Here is a 14,175-nt window from a genome sequence, read left to right as displayed (position 1 = left end):
CCACATAGGTCCTTTTATTTATTTATTTTTTTGATCAGAGCTCTTACAATGTGTTTGACGTGCACTATGTGGTCACGTGCTGTACAGAGCGTCTGGGGTTGTTCCTCCTCTCTAGCTAAGCTCTGTCGTCTGGGGGACGGCTTCACAGTCTTGCCTCCGCTCACCAGTCTTTCTACACATGTAAGTGAGAACATGTGGGCTCTGGGTTTGTGCCTGGCGCATTTCCTTCAACCCAGTGCCCTCCAGGCTCGTTTCTGTTGTCACAAAGAGTAGGGTCTCCTACTCCCACTCCCTTTTTTTGTGACGTTGAGGAACCCAGGGCCTCACGCCGAGGCCCACACTCTAACGCAGGCTCCATCACTAGCCCTTGCTTCTGTTAAGTCTCTACCCAGCGTCTAAGTACTTCATCCTTTCTTTATTCATCCATCGGTGGGTGCTTAGGTTGATACTTTTTGCCTCTTGTTTTATTAGGTAGAAACCATTGCCTGATCTCTTAGTAACAACATTTCAAGTATTTTTCTATGTGTGTGTTTTAAATTTCATAAATTTTTGTTTTAATGAGAAATTGTTCATTTATAAGAAATGCAAATGTATTAAAATTTAAAAATGGTTCACTTTGAAGATTTTATGCTAAATGAAAAGAAAAATATAGAAGGACAAGTATTATTCCTCATAGGAGGCTCCCAGAGTGGCAGGCTCACGGGGTGGGGGTGGGGTGAACAGCAGGGCTGGTTATCCCACACTGGGAGGGGAGGGGGTGAACAGCAGGGCTGGTTATCCCACACCGGGAGGGGAGGGGCTGAACAGCAGGGCTGGTTATCCCACACCAGGAGGGGAGGGGGTGAACAGCAGGGCTGGTTATCCCACACCGGGAGGGGAGGGGGTGAACAGCAGAGCTGCTTATCCCACACTGGGAGGGGAGGGGGTGAACAGCAGGGCTGCTTATCCCACACTGGGAGGGGAGGAAGGTATTTAAGGCCACTGACTGTTTGCTTCAAATCAGTTAACAGTAAATTTTATAGTATATTTCTATTACATTTAAAAATAACTTGCAGGTTTCTGACATGAAGGAAGGCAAAGTGTCGCTGATAAATCAACTGTCTTTGGTGGAAGCGTTGCGGGCAGAAGAGCTGCAGGTTCTCCAGGCTTCGGCTGAGATCCTGAGCAGTTTACTAGCGCCCTTCCCGTGACATCACGGGCCACGTGACTCCCTCCTGTGGACGGTGCACCTTCTGCATTTTTGCTGAGGTTGGAATAAGTAGACTTTTATATGACACCATTTGGAGTCTTTCGATGGTTCATATTAAACAGTATTGTGTTTAATATTTCTCCCTCTGCTTTTCTTACAAATAGTGGACTTTGACGAGCGTCTCCTTGGGATGGGATGCTGGCTGCTCCCAGCACAGGGAAGGCTGTCTGCAGGGAGCAGAGGAGGGCTCCAGGCCCTCAGGAGCAACGGGCAGACATGCAGGTTGCCTGCGTGACACTTGTCATTCTCTGCAAAAACGGGCATCAGTGGGGAAGAAGGAGGGTGGAGGTGAGGAGCTGCCCAGTGCGACCCATTGAGGCATGTGTTGAAGATAGCATGCTACCAGCCTCTTGTTAGCGGAGGTGGGGGGAGTGAGAGTGGGGTGGGGTGAGGGTAGGGTGGGGGGGTGGGGTGAGGGTAGGGTGGGGGGGGTGGGGGGTGAAGGGAAGGACCAAGAGCCACATAGGTTTTCAGCTTTTCTCTGGAACTTTCCTGAGTGGCCTTTGCACTAGGGGAGCACAGGCCTGTTTATCTCATGGTTCTAAAGCAGGGTTAGCACAGGCTCCCTGAGATGGTGGCCAACAGGAAGGCATTGGGTCAGAAGAGGAAAGGGGATGACCCAGAGACAGCTACCCAAGCCAGCAGCCTCTTAGCGAACTTCCAGCCTCAAGCTTCTCCCGCCCCAGTGTATAAATGGCTACTACTCTCTGAGGCTTGCTCTTCTGTCTTTCCTGCTTGTTCAGTTCTGTGTTCCTGCCAGGGAGTGAACTTGGCAATCTCCTAGGCAACCACCCACACACTCTCCACAGTTACCATTGAAGCCACAGTGACATTTTGTCCTATGTCCTATGAGTTTTGTCTTTTTTCCCTTAAGACTCAGGATGCTGAGAAAGGGGCAGAAAATGTAAACAGTCTGTGACCCTAGAGAACTTCCAAATGAGTAATGGAATTAAGACTAACAGGTTTGGGGTCCCTCAGACAGCCATTGCCTGAGTCCTTGCTTCCTCCAACGCCCCTTCTTCCCAGAGCTCCAGTTCTCCCTCTGTGGAGCCTGGCCAGATGCAGCGAGTGCAGAATGCAGGGGGAGGCCAGACGAGCATTCTCAGCAGGCTGTGAACAAGATGCAGCAAGTGCAGAGTGCAGGGGGAGGCCAGACGAGAGCGTTCTCAGCGGGCTGTGAACAAGATGCAGCGAGTGCAGAGTGCAGGGGGAGGCCAGACGAGCATTCTCAGCAGGCTGTGAACAAGATGCAGCGAGTGCAGAGTGCAGGGGGAGGCCAGACGAGTGTTCTCAGCGGGCTGTGAACAAGATGCAGCGAGTGCAGAGTGCAGGGGGAGGCCAGACGAGAGCGTTCTCAGCGGGCTGTGAACATCTTTCCTTGTGTATCATATGTGGCAGCATACTTACTAATGTAATTTGTCTTGACTCTCCTTTTAAAGACGTCTCTGTGTGCCTGTGGTGATGCGCGCGGGCCTGTGTGCATGCATGTGTGTGCACGCACGCGTGTGCCTGTATGTCCCATGGTGTGCTTTTGGTGGTCAGAGGACAGCTTGTGGGGATTGGGTCTCCCCTTGCACCATGTGGATTCCTGAGGTTGAACCCAGGACGCCAGGTTTGGTGACAAGTGCCCTTGTCCACCCAACCAATCTCATCAGCTCATTGCTTTCTTTCTCTCTCTTAGAAAGTGAATGTGCTTGTGGTGTGTGTATGGCGTGTTTGTGTGCTTCTTAGGAGTCACTCACCTTGTTTGCTGAAATAGTCAGCTAGGCTGGCTGGCCAGACTGTTGTGGTCTGTGGCGCCCGCGCCACTGCGGTACCAAGTCACGGGCGAGGGACTGCAGAGTTAACACGCACGCACGCACGCACGCACGCACGCACGCACGCACGCACACACACACACACACACACACACACACACACACAGGGGGCGGGGTCCTTCGTGCTAAGAGAGCAGCAGCAGCAGCAACAGCTTTTACTCAGTGTCCAAAGAGCCTTTTTATAGGCAGCAAAACAGGCATGCCACTTGCAGGTGAAATCCCTCAAGAGGTGATTGAGCACACCAGGGAAAGTCTTGAGGAGGGGAGGGGTGCGTTCTCAGAGCAGTAAACATGACTAGCTAACCAACATAAACACAGACATGGAAGCTGCTAGAAACAGGACATGGAACAGCAAGACAGACAGGCAGCCCAGTCAGGCCTGGTTCCTACAGTGGTCCCCCCCTGTTCCCCCCTCCCTCTGCACTGCTGGGATTATACATGTGCACTGCCAGGCCCAGGCCTCCTGCCCTGCCATGGGTGCTGGGGATTGACCTTAGGCCCTCATATTTGCATACCAAGCACTTGACTGACTTTTTAGCCTATAATCCTGTTTTTGTTTGTTTGTTTTGCTTTTGTTGTTTTTTTAATACCTGTGATGCCTCTCATGATATAATAGGCCAGAGTTTGACAAAATTTCTGCAGAGGGCCAAATATTAAATACTTTAAAATTTTAGGCTCTTAATATGTTCTTTGTCCCAGACAGAATCAAGACCATAGGTAAGCAGGTCACATGGCTGTGTTTACAAGGACAGGTGGTGCCATAGTTTGCCTCTGTGCTCCTTGAGGGTTTCTTCTTCCTGTCCCTTTGGTACCTTAGCAATTTCTTTGCACCATTCAGAATGAAAGCCCCCTGAGCATCAAACTTCCACACACACCACGTAGTTATCATCGTTTCACTTGCCCAGTGATTAGAAAAAAAAAAAAAAAAGACACAGTAACAGCCGCCCACCACTGGTCCGCAGACACAGTCACATACATGATAGTTCATGCCCACAATCGGTTTATTTGGAGGATGGTTGTGTAGGATTGGTTTGTAGATAGTGCTTGGTGTATGCATACAGGAATGGAGGAGAGACACCACAGACCCCTGGCAGGAAGTCTGGCTTCTGTAGGGGCAGAGAACAGTCTCTAGGTAAGAGCAGTGTTTCTAGGCCAACCTATCTTGATGTGTTAACAAAACAAAACAAAACAAAACATAACAAAAACAATGGCCGGAGCCTCAAACCTTTGGAAAGGCCCGGCCTAGGCACTGTTAACTTTTGCATTTTGAGTACCACTACCCTGTCCTTGGACTCCTTACCTCACATGTTCCCCCATCCCCCAGCATGCTTTTCTCTGCTGGTGGCTTCAGCTCACCCGAAGATAATTGTGCCCCCTACTCCTGGCCCCAGTCTGGTTACTGAGTCTGTGGGTGGTAAACCTCCCACTGCTGCCTTGCCAGGAGGCAAGGGTGAGGTTGGGGCTGGGGGTGTTGCCTTTCAGACTGGGCCTTTAAGTGATTCTGCGCAGGGTAGAAGCGATCAGTGACCACTCAGGAGCTGTGGTTCTGAGTCTGAAAGTGGCCAGCCCCAGGCTGTGGGGTCTTTAGCCCCTCGTTAGCCAGCAGCAATTCTGTCCCACACGGCAGCTTAATCTTTGGTCTTTTTGTCTAGAGAGAGAAAGTAGAACAAACATGTTCATTTCTTGGTGGGAAGCCTCACGGGGTACCTTTGTCAGGAATGCTATAAGTTGGATCACTCAGGAGCAAACTTGCTTTTACAGAGCCAGAAAGTCAAGTGCGAATGGAAGGGAGCATGGCCCATAGGAGGGAAGAGTGGCCTGGTGTCTGTCTGTCTGTCTGTCTGTCTTTCCTCATGTGTATGTGTGTATGCCTGTGTGTACCTGTGTGTTCAGGAATGCAGAGCTGAGAGGAGCTCCCATGTGTTCTCTGACTATGCCGAGCTTGGAGACCACTGATGGCAGAATTGTGAAGGAAGCCCTGGGCAATAGTGGGTTCTTTTCTGAACTCTGGACAAGTGACATTAAGCAACTTGACTCCAGAAATGTGTAGCTTGGCTTGAGAGTGACGTGATGCAAGTCTTCTAGATGTATTTGGCATAGGAGGATAGGCTAAATGGGGCCTTGAAACTGTCATGCAGAGGCCCCACTTTGTGGTGGAAGCTTTCAGAGTTTGAGAAATGCTCTCTGGGCTGCTATGGACTTTGGACAGGAATCCATGTCTTTGCCGGTTTAGATGGGTTTCCCCCTTTCCTGCATCCTCCCTGTATGGTCCAGACATCTTTCCTCAGGGGTCCTTGGGATCATGTGCAGCCAGGAAGCTGGAGAAACGGGAGGGGCAGTGGCATCCACCCAGGAAGAGAAGGAACTATCGGTGTGTCAGTCTGTGTCTTTCTCATTTCTGAATGCATCTCTTATTAGTGATAGAGACCCAGGGATCAAGAGGCAAGTGACCTGGCCCACCTCATATTTCTGAGGTCAAACCCCAGAAGTGTCCAGTATGAATTCAAGTCTGGTTTGCCAGTGAGGCCCGTTTCTGGTTTCAGAGATACCTAGGATTTAGGACACTTATGACCACCTTAAAGAGGTATGCTTTTTGCCATTTTTTCCCATCTTTCTTTCTTTCTTTCTATAGTGGGCATGCAGAGCCTACCTTGTAATTACTGGGATGGTAAGCAATTTCAGCCCAACTTTACCCTTATAACTCTGGGCGACTGTAAACTGCTTTAAGAGGAGCTGAGGATGTCGCTGCAGATGCAGGTCAGCCTACATGGGGTGTTCTGGCTGCAGAGGCGTCTTTGGTCAGTCTCTGATACCTGCTTTGTTATTTTGTCTCCCAGGCCTTCGCTGTGTACAGGATCCTTGCCGGAAACCCCTAAGGTGATGAGCATCAGCCCTAAAGAGGGTCTGACTTGGACTGTGCCGGGGCACAGGAGTCATTAAAGCTCTCGGTGTACAGCTGTCTGCAGTTTCTTTTTTGAGCTTCTGGGATGCAGGAGCAAGCTTCTGTAACTGTTCCCACCTGGAACATTCCGGTTTCAAAGACCTTCAATTAAGATAGTTTTGGAGGGGAGAAGAGAGAGAGAGAGGTTATTGTTACCCAATCTTTTAACTAGTAGCATTTGGTGTTAAGTAAAGAGGCATCCAAGGGTCATACACTTTATTGTTTGGTTCAGAAACACATTTATACATTAGCACCTGGTGCATGACAAATAATATGCTTTTCTCAGGAAGCTCCCTTAAAAACAGGTCTTCAGGCAGACCTCTGAATGTTTCAGGACTTCGCAGGCTTGAGTCATTCCCATCTTCGTGCACTAGGTGGCGCCAGAGGACTGTTGAGCTCAGGATGATGATTTGGGCTTTTAGGCTCCATCAAATCAAGCAACCCACCCTCCTCGTGCTCTCCGTATTAGTAGGACCCTTATAATTAAGGAAAAGACAGAGAAAATTCCCTCTTTTGCTTTTGGGACAAGAGTCAGATGTTCCCAAAAAGCAGAATCTATTTTGAGCAGCATGCAAAGAGTGTCAGTTCAAAGTGATGAAGTGGGGAGGCTGCGGCTGAGCTCTGGGCAGAGGTGGGGCCAGCTGTGAAGTGATGTCTTCAGCACTGCTGAGAAGGACCAGGCAACAAATGCTAACGTCTGCCCTAACTGAGAACTCAGATGCTACTTGATGAGCCGGCGAAAGCAGCAGCCATCTATAAGCTGAATGGACCACCCAGGGGCAAAGTCCTCAGGGGCCCTGGAGTGCCTCATCTGGCAGATATTTCTAGAAGGGTGCGGTCTGTGGAGAGCTGGAAAGAATCTGTTTCTGCGTGCAGATGACCTGGCCTTAGTTAGGGGTGCCGCTAGATCAGAGGCCCAGCTTCAGGCAGCTGACAGGCTGCAGACCACTGTGGGCTGACAGTCCCACCACACGCCAACTTTATGCTGGTGGCCTTAAGAAGAAAACCTGTGGCCTGCCGAACTTCCCTTGCTTCTGCGGGTGCCTGCTCTGTGTTCTGGACTCACCCTGCAGAGCAGGGAGCTACCCGCATGGTTTTTCCCTCTTGATCCTTTCCCTCCCAGACTCCTGCTGAGTTTGGTCTTTTGGTGGGGCTTGTTTTTGGCACACTGACTAGATGAGGTCCTTATCATAGCATTGGAATGTTACTTACAAAAGAAAATTCCAACTAGAAAAATATACTTTACGTCTTCCTGATTGGAGCAGTCCCGCCGGCCCGTTGTGTTTGGGACCCAGCTGTTGATTTAATAGCGTCCAGGTAGGTGCAAAAGGTGATTTTGATTGCTTTTGTTTCAGTGCTGTGTAGCCTGGGCTGGGAGCCGTGGCTCACCTGCATACAATAATAGTGGGCAGCTTGCAAGGGAGCAATTTTGAAGGCTCTCTGACGGAAGGCAGCGTTTCAGGTACCAGCAGGAGCAAAGGAACCAGTGGGCCCTGCTGGCTCTGTCTTCCTTTGACTGCACCAAGAGGCTTCTGTATAAGACCCCGCTGCCAAAAAACAAAACAAAACAAAAAACAAAACAAAACAAAACAAAACAAAACAAAAAACAAAAAGAAAAAAAAAGAAAGAAAAAGTTCCTGGGAAGGAAGTGAGTGTCTTTTATTGGGGTTATTTGTCTCATAGCCCCATTTTTTTTCCTTTTTTAACCCTTTTCTTCATTCTTTGTGAATTTCACATCATGCACCCCAGCCCCACTCATCTTCTTGTATTATCTGCCCTCGGCTCTTGCAACCTCCCCCACAAAAGAAAGTAACAGACACACAAACAAAAAATAAACAGAGCAAAACCACAGTGAACATCTGGTCATGGAAGCTGTGGTATGTCACAGCGTGTCCCACAGTATACCCCTCTGTTCACACATCTTCACTTGCAAATGTTTATTGCAATGAGTCTGGTTCGATGTCTCTGGCTTCTGTCACACCATCAATATTGGCTCCTCACCTGGACTCCTGGTTACCCTGTTGTTGCCCTGTGTCATGGAGATCCTGCAGTTTTGGATCAGCAGGACAGGCCCTTTCACACATCCCAGCAGTTCACAGATGATACTAGATTTTGGGGTGGACCAACACAGAGCCCTGGATCTGGGCCTGGGTGACAGCTGAGCTAGTCAGCCTGCTAGCTCTCCAACCTTGACACCACCAGAGCGAGCTCTCCAGCACTGCTCAGGCTAGGCTACCCAATGTGGCCATCGGCAGGAAGCAGGGCCAGCTCTCCCACACCCATGCTACCAGAGCCAGGTGTACTGCGCTGCCCAGCTGAGGCATGGGGCCCACTCTCCTAAGTGCTGTGTACCTGGTGAGGGGCAGGGCCAGCTCTCTGAGCTGCTGCAGATGGTGAGGGCCAAGGGAGGGGCAGGGCCAGCATAGCTGCTCTCATGACCTCTTCTAGCCCCATTCTTTGAACAGTGTTTTGCAGATGGAGGGATAGAAGCTGCAGCAGCCTGGGAGATGCAGGATGTTGTCCCTCCAAGACAACACCTCTGACAGTATGATCTGCCGTGCGCAGGACACGTACAGTGTCTGAGCTGCAGGCATTGGCAGGAACATGTGGTCAGTGTGCTCCTGTATTGTATGCGGTACCCATCTGTGTCTATGGATCCAGCATCTGAGATTCAACCTCGCATCAAAAATTGTCTTGTTTTGCTTTCTGTTGCTGTGATAAAGACACACCAGCCAAAAGCAACTTATGGACGCAAGGGTTGACTTCGCCTCATACCACCAGGTCACTGGGGGATGTCAGGGCAGGAACCTGAGGCTCACACACCCTCCAAACCCAAGGAAGCACAGCAGAAGCCAGGGAGGCGTTGCTTGTTGGCTCACCCTCCGGCTCGTGCTCTGCTGCTCAGTCTCTTGTACAACACAGAACTATCTGCTTAGGGCTGGTACAGCCCATGGTGGCCTGGCCCTGCCCACGCCAATGAAAGCTCATGGCAGTCTGCACAGGTCAGCCTGGTCTAGGAGATACCTCAGTCCTTGCTTTCCCCTCGGATAACTCTAAACCATGTCAAGTCAACAGTGAGTGATGGCTAAGGCAACAGTATACGCATTCCTACAGTGGGTTCAACTTTAAATAGTAAAGAGGATTTAAATACACATATGTGTGGGCACATTGTTTGCCGTTTAGTCTGATGGGTTTGGGTGTGCCATGAATGCCAAGGAATGGTTATACAAGGCTTCTGGGATGGTCCCTGTGACCACTGATAATCCATTCACTTGTGAGGACACCTGCTCTCAACAAATGGAGGCATCAGTTGTCATGCTCCTAAAAGGGGAGGGGTAATCTCTGCTTAAAAGACTCTGAATAGGGATTATGGTTTTGTCTCTTCACCTGGGGGCAAAACTGATCCCAAATACAACTGGTAGTGCAGGCTGAGGCCTCTGGTCCATCACCCTACAGTATGCCCAGGACCTCTGCCTAACACAACATTTGGAGTTTTAACTCTACCATGCTGCAGGGAAGGTCCTTCTTTTCTCAAAGCCACTGACTGGAAGGACACACGTGGGCTGCTTCATGTTCATCCAGAATTTTCCATGGCTTCTCTCTGATGCCCCTCAGCACTTGTGGTGAAGTTTCACTGGAGGTTTAAAGGGTGAGGGGCATTCAGAGTGGGGCTAGTTTTGTCCTTTTCTTTCTTAAGGTACTGTGGCTCCTGGCGGGGGGTGGGGGTGAGGGAGGGACAGCTGGGGCTCTTGGAGGAACCAGACAGGCTCACCTTGAACACTGCCGAGCCTTTTCTTTCTCTGGGCTCCGGTTCTCTCAGCAGGTTCTGACATGTCTACGGCTCACATACCGTGGCACGGGAGGCTGTCGGCAGCTGCAGGCGTGGCGGGCCGACCTCATGGTATTGTTGTCGCCTATTAGCTTATGGTGCCGAGTGACAGTGAGCCGGGCTCGGTGGCCCTTCCTTTGTTTATGCACATCTTTTGCTTCATGAAGGGGAAGAAAGAACTGACTCCCTTTTAAGAGACATGAAAACTGTCAAGCAAAACTCAGCTGAGAACTCCAGATCACACGGGGCATGTCCCCACAGGAAGTGGGGGCCTTACTTTTGAACATGTAACTTACAGTAAGTTCTCAGCAGACCAAAAAAAAAAACCCAAAAACCTTTCATCTGTTCTGTTTTTTAGCCACCCACTGTTTTATTTCATTTATGACGTCACTCAAACCCAAATGGTATTTGTCAGGGTGCTCATCAGCCGGCCCCAGAGGCTGTGTTCAAGGTTGCTTAGATGGGACGTCTCAAAGCAGTTGTCCATGTTGAAAGAAAACATTACATTTGATCTTCCTTGAAAATGATTTCTGCAGACGCCATGTGTGTCTGTTTTCTTTAGCCTTCTAACCCTTTTCTACCTGGGGTGGGGGTGGGGCGGCAGGAAACAGCACTTCACAGTTAGTTTTACGGTGTGCCTGCAGAAACCAGGACAGTGAAGAGCCATCTGAATCATGACCAAGGTTTATTTTCATTAGCTAGCTGATGAACTGAAACAGGTGTGCAGGCTTTAAACGTTGACTGGTGAGCTCAAACTTCACGCACCTCTACAAGGAGATCTACTCTCCTGGGTGGCATGGATGGGCCTAAGGCTGGTGGCAGCCATGCAGGAGATGGCATAATGCCTATGTGTGGTCTCCTCTTGTGGCTGCCCACTCACTTCTTGGGTACAGGGCATAATATAGCCAACACGGAGACTTATCTGGTGCAACTGAGCCAAGTGTGACTGTGCTGTTTTGGTGCCTGTTGACTTTGGAAGAGGGAACCTCAGTGGAAGATTGGCTCCATCAGACTGACCTATAGGCGACTTCGTGTGATTGATGTGGGAGGGGCTGGCCCACTGTGGGCAGTGCCACCTCTGAGCAGGTAGCGGTGCAAACCAGGGGGAGTAGGCCAACAATTAGCATTCCTCCCTGGCTTCTGCATCAGCTCCTGACTGAGTTCATGCCTTTAATGATGGGCTGTAAGCTGTAAGGTAGAATAAGCCTGTGCTCACTGACTGAGGCTGCCGGGTGGGTGGGGACAGGGCCTCTGAGACCTGTGCTCACCATGATCCACGGGTTGGTGCCATCTCCACTGCTCAGGCCCCGAGTCCGCTTCGAGTCATAGATCTGGAGGTGTAAGTTCACACAACCGGTGTAAGTGCGTCATCCTCTACACTCTAGGCCCGTGTGCGGGTGTTTGTGTGAGTGTGTGTTTGTCTGAAGTTGAAACAGTCCAGCAGCCGAGATGAGAGCGGAGAGCACTTGCCACCTTGTGTCTGTCTCCTACGCTTGGGAGACGTCCCTGATGTTAGGGAAAACACCAGACCAGGGGTTGGCAAACTGTGGATACTTCCTGATTTTGTAAATAAAGCGCCCCAGTGCAAGCTTTTTAAAAGCTATGACACAGTATGCATGGTGTCAAATTTACCCTCTTAATCATTTGACACTGTGCAGGTAATGCACCGAGCACTTCCGCAGTGCTGAGTCACCATTTTGTCTTGCTCCAAAATGTTTGCATTCTCCAGGAGGAAGCGCTGCCACTGCTCCCCAGCAACTCCCCAGCCCCCTGCTCTCACAGTGGCTGGCACCTTCATCCCACTGTCTGTCTTTGTGCTATAACATAAACATGGTTTGGGTCATAGTCTGTACCCTTACCAGCCGGGTTCAAACACTTGCGCTTGAGAAGCCAATTAAAACAGCCAAATTAATAGTAAAAAGAGAAAATGGAGATTCACTCAATGTGGCCACTTTTGGAGGGGTGACAGAGAGATCCCATGACCTCCTCCAGCCCGTCTTAGATGAGATTAAAGTTTAATAGGAGGCCAGGGATGTGCGCATCTAGGGGTCTCTGGTCAGGGAGTGGTTCTGCCCACTGTGGGGCCGTTGTTGACTGGACTCCAATGTCTCCAGCAAGAATGGCCTGGCAAGTTACCGGCACGCATGAATTCTCCTCCGGCTGCAGCCCGCTTGAGCCTCATCCTTCTAAGTTTAAAAGAGGAATCCCGCTTTTTTGGGGCCCGTTGTTTGAATAGCATGGCAGTCAGTTTGAGGGTACAAACACGTCTTTAGAACATTTCTGTTTCTATGCCTGCTACACAACCCATCCCCTCGAGTAGACCCCTTCACTCAGAGTGTTGTGGCACAGGCAGATGTGTGTGAGGTTCGCTTAGATGTCAGGGTCACTAAGGCTGGGTAAGAGCCGAGTGTTTGGACGTACACAACACGTTTGTCCATCGACTGACAGACACACTGGGGTGGCTTTTCCTCCTGGCTGCTGTTGCAACATCATAGCAAATGTGGACATGCTGGTGCCCGAGTCCTTGTAAATTGCTCAGTGTATATGTGCCCAGGGCTATGGAAGGCTGCACATGCTTGTTTGCCAGTTGTGGCTTTCATCTTGCAGTAGAGTTGGATAGTTGTGGCCGAGATGGGGCGGCTCCCAAAGCTGGCGATGCTTTCCTCTGGTCCTTTACGGGGAAAGCTTGCTGGTCTCGGCTGAAGTTAGGATGCTTGTACTCTCTTACATGGCTTCTTTGGAGATTTCTTCCCTTGGTCACTGGGCTTGGGGCAGGGCTTGTTTTTCTTTGCCTGGCACTCGGGACCTACTAGGTTATGCCAGTGGAGAACGGTCCAGCCGTCGTCAAACTCTTGGCCCTATGTGAAGTGGCATCCACCAGCTCTCTTAAAACCTAAAACTTCCCCTACAGCCAACACACATGCACTTCCCTGTTTGTTTGTGTGACACACATGCACTTCCCTGTTTGTTTGTGTGACACACATGCACTTCCCTGTTTGTTTGTGTGACACACATGTACTTCCCTGTTTGTTTGTATGTACCTTCCAGCTGCCTGGGGTGCCATGGTTGTTGTCAGTGTATTTCTGCTACACGGCAGTGGACATAGCAGCACAAATAGGAGCCTCCGCTGCCTTTTCTGGAAAGGAATCAGAGAAGGTAAAATGTTTCCCACAAGGACGGTCATAGAAGAGGTACGGGCTCCAGGATTCTTTTTGAGCCAAGGAGGAGAGGAAGGAGATACCCAGAGTAAAGTCAGGGAGCCATCAGTACCCCATCCTTACAGCTGGGCTTTCTGAAATGGTCCGTTGAGAAGTAGAGGGTGGGGAAGGACAGTCCTCAGGCAAGGAGTGGCCCATGACCTGGTACCTGCCATGGTGTCTGTTGTGGTTTGAGTGTGAGGGTTTCTATTGCTGTGATGAAACACTGTGGCAAAACAACAAACAAACAAACAAAAACTCAAAACCAGCCAACAAAACAAAAACACACAAACAAACACAACTTGGGGAGTACAGAGACCATCTGACCTGTCACACACCTGGCTAAGGAGTGGATATTTTTGCAAAAACCTATTCTGATGAAAAGAAATAAATAGGAATTAAGCCTCCTTCCTCAAAAGAAACCCAGAAAAAATGTGATGGTTCTAATTAAAAAATTAAGATGACGCCTAACTTGGTGTTACAAGCTTGTAATCTCAGCTACTTGAAACACCAAGGCAGAAGGATTTCATAAGTTCATGGCAGGCCTGGGGTACAGTCTATATTTGAGGCCAGCCTAGTCAATGTAACGAGACCCTGTTTCAAACATAAAAAGTACAGAAAGTGCCAAGAACATAGCTGATGGTAGAGCACTTGCCTAGCATGATCATGTCCTTGGTCCAGGGCTCGGTGCTCTTAAAAAAAAAAAAAAAAGAGAGACGGAAGCTAAAAGTAAACCATGGGCACAATTTGTACGACATCATCAACACAGTGTGAACATGATCTTGTGTATCATTAGATGGTATTTGTGCCCCCACCCCCCCCCTCCCCCCCCCCACTCTACCTCCCCCCCCCACTATCCCCCCCCCCCCCAGCCACTCTAACTCTTCTGTGATACACATAGGTGACAATGAGAGCTAACTGGTAAATCTGCCAAGGTGACTGGTAGGAACTAGATGGACCATGTTTTTTGCTTATGGTATTTTTCCCCCAGAAAGATGTCCTCATGTTTGAGGTCATATCCCATATTTCTCTTTGCTCCCCAAACACTGATTCACTTTAATCTGTCCCTGAAATGTTGATAAACACTGACTAATGGATGTTTCCCACAGTTGCAATGTTTTTGAAAAGCAATCAGTGACACA

This window comes from Acomys russatus, chromosome 8 (assembly GCF_903995435.1).
Source record: "Acomys russatus chromosome 8, mAcoRus1.1, whole genome shotgun sequence".
Taxonomy (NCBI): domain Eukaryota; kingdom Metazoa; phylum Chordata; class Mammalia; order Rodentia; family Muridae; genus Acomys; species Acomys russatus.
The sequence above is the reverse complement of the archived record's forward strand: the minus strand, read 5'-3'. Positions refer to the sequence as shown.